The following is a 9001-nucleotide window of genomic DNA, read 5'->3' as shown; positions in this document are numbered from 1 at the left end:
CACTAGGAAACCTGCATAATCAGCATTAGCATATCCTACTAGATTGAAATTACTACCTTTGGGGTACCAAAGAAACAAATCAGTGGTGCCTTTCAGATATCTTAGTGTCCTCTTGACAACTGTCAAGTGAGATTCTTTTATATTTGCCTATAAACGAGCACAAAGCCCTACACTGAAAATAATGTCAGGTCTGCTGGCAGTAAGATACAAGAGTGAACCAATCATACCCCTATACATCTTTTGATCAACTAGTGAACCACGTTCATCAATGTCTAATTTAGTGGCAGTTGCAATGGGTGTGTCTATTTCTTTTGATTCTTCCATTTTAAACTTTTTGATAAGCTCTTTTTCATACTTCTGCTGATGGATCATGGTTCCATTAGGACTTTGTTTGATCTGCAAGCCGAAGAAGAAGTTAAGCTCACCCATCATACTCATTTCAAACTCACTCCCCATTAATTTTGCAAAGTCCTTAGCTTATCAGTGGAGGCCCCAAAGATTATGTCATCAACATATATTTGTACCACAAGGAGATCCTTACATTTTCCCTTAAGAATAAGGTACTGTCAATTTTACCTCTTTTGTAACCATGCTCTAGTAGGAATTTGGACAGTCATTCATGCCATGTTCTTGGAGCCTGCTTGAGTCCATAGAGAGCCTTGTCTAACTTGTACACATGCTCATGACATTCTTTGCTCTCAAACCCTGGAGGTTGTTTTACAAACACTTCTTCTTTCAGGTAGCCATTCAGGAAGGCACTTTTGACATCCATCTGATGAAGAGTGAATTCCATGTGTGTTGCAAAGGCTTTGAGGAGTCTAATTGCCTCTACTCTTGCAACTGGAGCAAAAGTCTCACCATAATCTATGCCCTTCTCTTGGCTGTAACCTTGGACCACCAGTCTTGCCTTGTTTCTTGTAACTGTTCCATCTTCATCAAGTTTGTTTCTGAAGACCCATTTTGTACCAATAATTGATCTGTCCTTGGGTCTTGGAACTAGATGCCAAACTTGACTTCTCTCGCGGATTGATTTCATCTTGCATTGCATTCACCCAATCTGCATCCTGCAAAGCCTCAACAACATTTTTAGGTTCAATAAGATATAAAAAGGCATCAAAATCACATAGATTCTTTAATTGTGATCTAGTTTTGACTCCAGATATTGGATTAGTGATAATGTTCTCAATAGGATGAGAACTTTGATACTTATGAGGTTTCACAACCAACTGGTTTCTGCTAGATATTTCTCACATGTTCTATTGCTGAGGAACAGGGTCATGAACAAGTTCTTTTAGAGGATTTATTTCAATTCCTCTTTGATCAGTTCCCCCTATCAGGTTGCCCTGGATGGAAGAACCTGTTCCATCACTTGTTCCTTCTTTTGGTGCCACTTTGACTTGTGCGGAGGCTTCAGTCAAATCCTTTACTAATCCAATGGCTTCATCTTCATGTTCCTGTCTCTCAGAAAGAATGGTAGATTCATCAAATACTACATGTACACTTTCTTCTACACACAAAGTTATTTTATTGAACACTTTATATGCTTTTCTATGTGAAGAATATCCCAAGAATACTCCCTCATCACTTCTGGGATCAAACTTACCTAGGGAGTCTTTTCCATTATTGTGCACAAAGCACTTGCATCCAAATGTCCTAAGATGAGATATATTTGGTTTTCTCCCTTTAAGTAACTCATAGGGAGTCTTCTCTACAAGAAGTCTAGTCATGCATCTATTGATAATGTAACATGCAGTGTTTACAGCCTCTACCCAGAAGCTATGGGGCAGTTTACTCAAAAGAAGCATAGTCCTAGCCATATCTTCAAGAGTCATGTTCTTTCTTTCAACTACTCCATTTTGTTGAGGGGTCCTAGGGGCAGAGAAGTTATGAACTATACCATTTTCATCACAAAATTCAGCAAACTTAGCATTTTCAAATTCAGTTCCATGATCAGACCTGATTGATGCAAGTTGATTTCTTAATTGTTTCTGCGTTTTTCTAACAAAGGTAGTGAACATGTCAAATGTTTCATCTTTAGATGTTAGAAATAGTACCCAGGTAAATCTAGAATAATCATCAATAAGTACCATTACATATTTATTTCCTCCTCTACTCATGGTTCTCATTGGACCACAGAGATCCATATGGACCAGTTCCAACGACTTGGTTATGCTTACCATTTTCTTGCTTTTGAAAGATGATCTTACCTGTTTCACCCTTGCACAAGCCTCACAAACTTTGTCTTATTTGAACTTGATGTTTGGTAACCCTAGCACCAAGTCCTTAGAAACCAATTTGTTTAGTTGATTCACACTGGCAGGACCAAGTCTTTTGTGCCACAGGAGGGGATCATTATCCGGCACACTTAGGCAGGTTAGTTCATTTTCTGAGAGAGTAGATAAATCTATAATGTAAATATTGTTAAATCTTTTTCCATACAAAACAATCTTGTCAGTGGTAAGGTTAATCAAAGCATTTAGTAGAGGTGAATGCTACAAGTTTACCTTTGTCACATAGTTGTGACATACTAATCAGGTTGTATTTCAAGCCATCTATCAAGTAGACATTCTCAATGGAGTGAGAGTCTGTCTTACCTACCTTTCCAACCCCAATGATCTCACCTTTCTTCCCATTTCCAAAGGAGACATTGCCTCCCCTTAAGTCCTCAAGTGAAAGGAATTGGTTCTTGCTTCTTGTCATATGTTTTGAACAACCACTATCCATGTACCATATTTGGCTGCTTCCCTTCACTTGGACCTGCAAAAAGAAATCAGGGGTTAGTCTTAGGAACCCAAACTAGTTTGGGTCCCTTTCTATAGGCAAATGGATAAATCAGATTCCTTCTAGCCTACCCAGGCAACCTATTGTTTTCTTGAACAAAAGTTTTGTTCTTTTGACTGGTCTTTTCTTTTGCATTACATTCATTTTTGTAATGGCCAGTCTTGCCCCATGTGTGCAAATTTTGTTCTCAGGAAGAGTTAGGTACTTGCTTTTAGGATCCCACTTAGGTGCTTGAGTCCCATAACCAAGTCCTCTTTTGTTGCTACTATGATGTTCTTGTAGCCTGGAGAGTGCATCAGAAGCCTTGTTCCATTTGCAAGTTCTGTCTAGTTCATGTTTTAACTTCCCTAGATATTCTTTTAATACTCTTATCTGCTCATTGTTCCTGTATAGCTCATCCTTCATTTTTCCTATGTTTTCTTCTAGGGTGAGATGTGTGTGGTCAGCTTTCTTCTTTCCTTTTCCTAGTTTTAGTTTTAAGTTCTCAGACCTAAGTTCTAGGACACTAGTGTCAAGTTCAAGAACCTGGTTCTTCAACTCAGTATTTTCACTTTCACTCTCATTTGCCCTAGACTCTAGATATTTGCATTTGGCTTTTAGGATCATACATTCCCTAGAAAGCTCATCCTTCTCATTGTTAATTATCTCAGACTCATCAATGAAGTCTAGCAGTAGCTCAGACGGCCTTTCTTTAGACATGAATTTAATCTTGTCTTTGAGATAAAGAATACTTACCTCTTGTCCATCATCTGATTCTCTGATGGACATAAGTTCTTGTTCATCTCCAGCTTCATCTTCTGAGTCCTCAACTGATGTTTCTCCCCAGGCAGCAACCATAGCCTTTGTTGATCCTTTGTTCCTTTTTGGTTGAACATGTTCCTTCTTCCTGTTCCTTCGTTCAGCCTTTTCCTTCTTCCACTCAATTTCCCCTTGAGGGCAATTCTTGATCATGTGATCAGTCTTACCACACTTGTAGCAACCCTCATTGGCCTGTTTCTCAGGAGCCCTTGGTTTGTTGAAGGTTGTACCTCTTGAAGAACCCTTTTCTCTCATCAGTTACTATTAGAAATCTCTTGTGATCATAGCCATTTCATCATCCTCCAGATCTGAATCTTCAGCAATTCTGATAGCCATACTTCTTTCCTTCTTTGGTGCATCCATTTTCATTGTGTGCCTTCTCAGTTCATAGGCAGTAAGGTTTCCAATTAGTTCATCCAGCTTGAGGGTAGAAATGTTCTTTGATTACTGAATAGCAGTGATTTTGCTTTCCCAAGAGACTGGCATAACCCTTGTCAAGATCTTCTCAACTTTGTCTTCTTCAAGAATAATAATCCTTCCAAGAGACGTAAGTTCATTTGTCAGTGTGGTGAACCTTGTATACATCTCTTGGATGGTTTCTCCTTCGTTCATGGTGAAATTCACATACTGAGAATACAGCAGTGTTCCTCTGGACCTCTTCAATTGAGGTGTTCCTTCATGAGCCACTTGCAAAGTGTCCCAAATTTCCTTAGCAGTGGTACAACTTTGAATTCTACTGTACTCATCTGGACCTAGTCCACATACAAGCCATTTCTTGGCCTTGGCATTCTTCTCCCACTTCTTCAGGTCTTCAGCAGTGCAGTCAGCTCTTGTCTTTGGCACATCCACTCCTTCAGCATTCTTCTTAGTAGTTGCTAGAGGACCATTAGTGACTATGTCCCAGAGTTCATAGTCTTCTCCTATGATGTGATCCCTCATCCTGTTCTTCTACCATGAATAGTACTGACCATTGAAAAGTGGAGGCCTAGCAGTGGATTGTCCTTCCCCATTCTCATGTGGTGCACTTATGCTGATCTTTTCCTAAGGTGTTAGCCTCTTCAAGGATAACCCGTTCTGATACCATTGATGTTCTACACGTCAATACTACACAGGAGGGGGGGTGATTTGTGTGGTACCTAATTTTCGCTCTAGAAGAACCTGGTTCTTCAAGGTGTTCTAATTACTACTGTTTGCGGAATAAAAAGTACATAAAATAAAGAACACAGAGATTTTAACGTGGAAAACACCTGGCTCAAAAAGTGAAAAAACCACGACCTACTACTCAGTAGGATTTTCCTAAACTTCCACTAAAATCACTAAGCTAAAACAATATTTACAAAAACACTTTGTAAACCTAAGGATTAACTCTAATCCCATTGTGGCACACAGCCTCAACTGTTGCGACAACTTCAAGTTAGCTTATAACTTGAACACTCAAAGTACCTAATACAATTGCTTCCATGAAAGCTGAAAGGTACAACTTTAAACCAACTACTACAATTGAACTAGAATAAGAAAAAACACAATGGAACTGGTTCTTCTATCTCGTTCAAGTAGCTTCAGGAGTGCACGTTCAAATCTCACATAAATTCTTGCAAAATCGCCTTGCTCTTTTGCTTTCAATTTGGTTTAACTTCTGCGTTCATGCAATACTTGTAAAAGAGAACAATCACTATCATTTAATAGGTTAGAAATCAGAGTTTGATTGGGACTCAATTTTTGATCTTTTATCATAGTTGAGTCCTGGGAGATATCAAACTCTAACACTCTCTTTATCTTGATTGTGTTCTCTTCGTATAAGGAGACTTTATCCCCTTATCCAATATGCAACCTTTTCGATCAGATTAGGAGATATTGATGCTTGATCAGTAGGACTTATCTCCTTCACGTGCATCTCATATGTGTAGGTTCATCATGACAGTGCTTCACAGGATGGACCTGGTCCATGACTGAGATCATTTGTAATTCTTCAAAACTTCACCTGTTCTTGGGCCAACACAGGGGATTTTTGAAGATGATGGGGATGAATAAGAATGTCGACCTAGTGTGCTTGAAGGAATCTTACATACCTTTCGAATACATGTATGAGAGGTATGGCCATAGCAAGTCTTTCCATGCCTACCATGATAAGATCTCTCTCACTTCTCTGGGTCACATCCACCGCAGAGTGTTTGTATTCATTGTTTACTTCCTAGGCCTGATGGTGTTCCCAATGAAAAAGAAAAGAATCCACACTAGGTTGGCCATGGTCACCAAGACTTTGATAGAAGGGATTAATGGACAGACATACACCATAGTCCCCATGATCATAGCCGACATCTACAGGGCTCTTGAGCGCTGTCAAAGAGGGGTCAAGCATTTTGAGGGTTGTAACTTGTTGCTGCAGTTATGGTTGTTGGAACATTTCCAAAAGGGTTGCTATCGCCAAGAATTTCCGCGAAGGGCTTAGAATGACCATATTGCCTTCCATCACCCCAAGAAAATGATTTACATTCCAAACATATTTGCTCAGCCAGAAAGCGCCAAAGAATGGGTAGATTTCTTCGACAATCTGGCTAAGGAACAGGTGCAATGGATGTTTGAATGGTTCCCAACAGATGAATTTATTATCAGATCCAGGGATGCTCCACACTTGGTGCTGATCGGGTTGAACGGGATATACCCATATGTTCCTATGCGAGTTATAAGGAAAGCAGGCAAAAAACAAGTTGTACCAAGGGTTGTCAAGATGAGTCATTTCAGGACAGACTTTCAAGATAACAACATCCCTTACAAAGTATCCACACCTAGAAAAAATAGCTCTTGCATTGATAAGCGCATCTTGAAAATTAAAGCCTTATTTTCAATGCCATCGTATTTGTGTTTTAATGACATATCCTCTTCGAAGCATATTGCATAAGCCCGAATTATCGGGCGAACTGGCCAAATGGTCCATTGAACTCGGGGGGTTTGATATCGAGTATCAACCCCGAACGGCTATCAAGTCCCAAATTCTAGCAGATTTTGTGGCCGACTTTACACTCACCCTCATGCCAGAGGTAGAGAAATAACTTCTACTAAAAACAGGCACATCTTCGGGGGTATCGACCTTGTTCACCGACGGTGCCTCGAACGTGAAAGGGTCGACGCTCGGCATAGTTCTGAAGCCACCTACGGGCGGCATGATTAGGCAATCTATAAAATTTGCAAGGTTGACTAACAATAAAGCTGAGTATGAGGCTATGATTGCACATCTTGAATTGGCCAAAGTCCTAGGAGCGGAAGTAATCGAAGCAAAATGTGATTCCATTCTGGTGGTAAATCAGGTAAATGGGAATTTCGAAGTTCGAGAAGACAGGATGCAAAGATACTTATAGCTTGTTTGGCCAAGCTGCAAAATCAGCTTATTTTGAGAAGTACTTTTTTTCAAAAGTGCTTTTCTCAAAAGTATTTTTGGTGAGAAGCAGTTTGTGTTTGGCTAACTAATTTGAAAAGCACTTATGAGCAGCAATTAGTGTTTGGCCAAGCTTTAAAAAACTGCTTCTAAGTATATTTTTCTCAAAAGTGCTTTTCAAAAAGGTACTTTTGGAGAGAAGCTACTCTTTTCTGTTTCTCCAAAACTACATCTGCTTCTCCTCAATAGCACTTTGTTTCCATCCAAAAAAGCACTTTTGGCCAAAAAAGCTTGGCCAAACAGAATATTAGACAAATTTCAAGTCACATTGCACCGCTTCAAAGAATGGACGCTAGTCCACATACCTCGAGAGCAGAATAGCGAGGCCGATGCCCTCGCAAACCTAGGATCATCTGTCGAGGATGGAATACTCCCCGGGGCCATTGTTCAGCTATCCAAATCAGTGATCGAAGAAGGCCATGCCCAGATCAACTCCACTAGCCTGACATGGGATTGGAGAAATAAATATATCAATTATTTGGAAAGTGGGAAGCTACCCACAGACCCAAAAGAGTCGAGGGCCCTGCGAACCAAGGCAGCCAGTTCTCGCTCGACGAAAATGGAACACTATACAAAAGAACCTTTGATGGGCCCCTAGCGGTATGCTTGTAACCGGGGGACACATATTATGTACTTAGAGAAATCCACGAGGGCACCTGTGGAAATCACTCCGATGTCGATTCCTTAGTTCGAAAGGTGATCAGAGCAGGATACTATTAGGACAACATGGAAAAAGACACCAAAGAATACGTTAGAAAATGCGACAAATGTCAAATATTTGCACCAATGATTCACCAACCAGGTAAATAGCTACATTCCATCTTGTCACCATGGACGTTCATGAAGTGGGGGATGGACATCGTTGGACCCCTACCAAGAGCACCAGGTAAATCTAGATTTATTTTATTTATAACTGACTACTTCTCAAAATGGGTGGAAGCGCAGGCCTTCGAAAAGATAAAGGAAAAAGAAGTCATTAACTTCATCTGGGACCATATCATGTGTCAATTTGGGATTCCCTCCGAGATAACATGTGATAATAGGAAGCAGTTCATCATAAGCAAAGTAACAAAGTTCGTCGAGGACCATAAAATCAAAAGGATCCTGTCAACATCCTACCGCCCATGTACAAGCGGCCAGGCAGAGTCGACAAACAAGACCATCATTCAAAACTTGAAAAAGAAGTTAGAAAATGCGAAAGGAAAATGGAGAGAAATGTTGCCCAAGGTGCTATGGGCATATCGAACGAAGCCAAAATCGAGCACGGGAGAGACGCCTTTCTCTCTGGTGTATGGATCCAAGGCTTTAATACCGGTCGAGGCCGGAGAGCCAAGCGCTAGATTTTTATGTGCCACCAAGAGCTCAAACACCGAGGCTACAACTACAGCCCTCAAACTATTAGATGAAAAGCGAGAAGCTTTACTAGCCCGAATGGCTGCCCAAAAATAAAGAATCGAAAGGTATTATAATAGGAGAGCAAATCTCCGACATTTCAGAGTCGTAGACTTAGTCCTTAGGAAAGTCACCCTAAATACTCAAAAATCTAATGAAGGGAAGCTAGGCCCGAGCTGCGAAGGACTATACTGCGTCCTCAGAGTGATCGACAAAGGGTCCTACAAGCTTGGTAACATGGAAGGCGAACAACTTCCAAGCAATTGGAACATATCGATGCTCAAATGCTATTATTACTAATGTGTATGATGGAAGACACCGAAACATCCTCTGACCCAAAGAGCTTGGGTTTTAAAGCATGTATTGCACTTTTTTCCTTCGATCGGAATTTATCCCAAAAGGGTTTTACCAGCAAGGTTTTTAACGAGGATGCATTAATATGCTACCTAAGGAGGACTCAACAAGTACTCAAGGCTTCTCTCCAATTACCCTCAAATACTGGGGGCATCCCCCGGGAGATCGCCTCATCGGGCAGATCAAAATTAGCCAAATAGGGTCACGATAGGAAGATGATGTATCGGGCCAAACGGTCGTAAG

The sequence above is a fragment of the Nicotiana sylvestris genome, chromosome 6 (genome assembly GCF_000393655.2).
Source record: "Nicotiana sylvestris chromosome 6, ASM39365v2, whole genome shotgun sequence".
In the NCBI taxonomy this organism is placed as follows: Eukaryota; Viridiplantae; Streptophyta; class Magnoliopsida; order Solanales; family Solanaceae; genus Nicotiana; species Nicotiana sylvestris.
Note: the sequence above shows the minus strand (reverse complement) of the source record.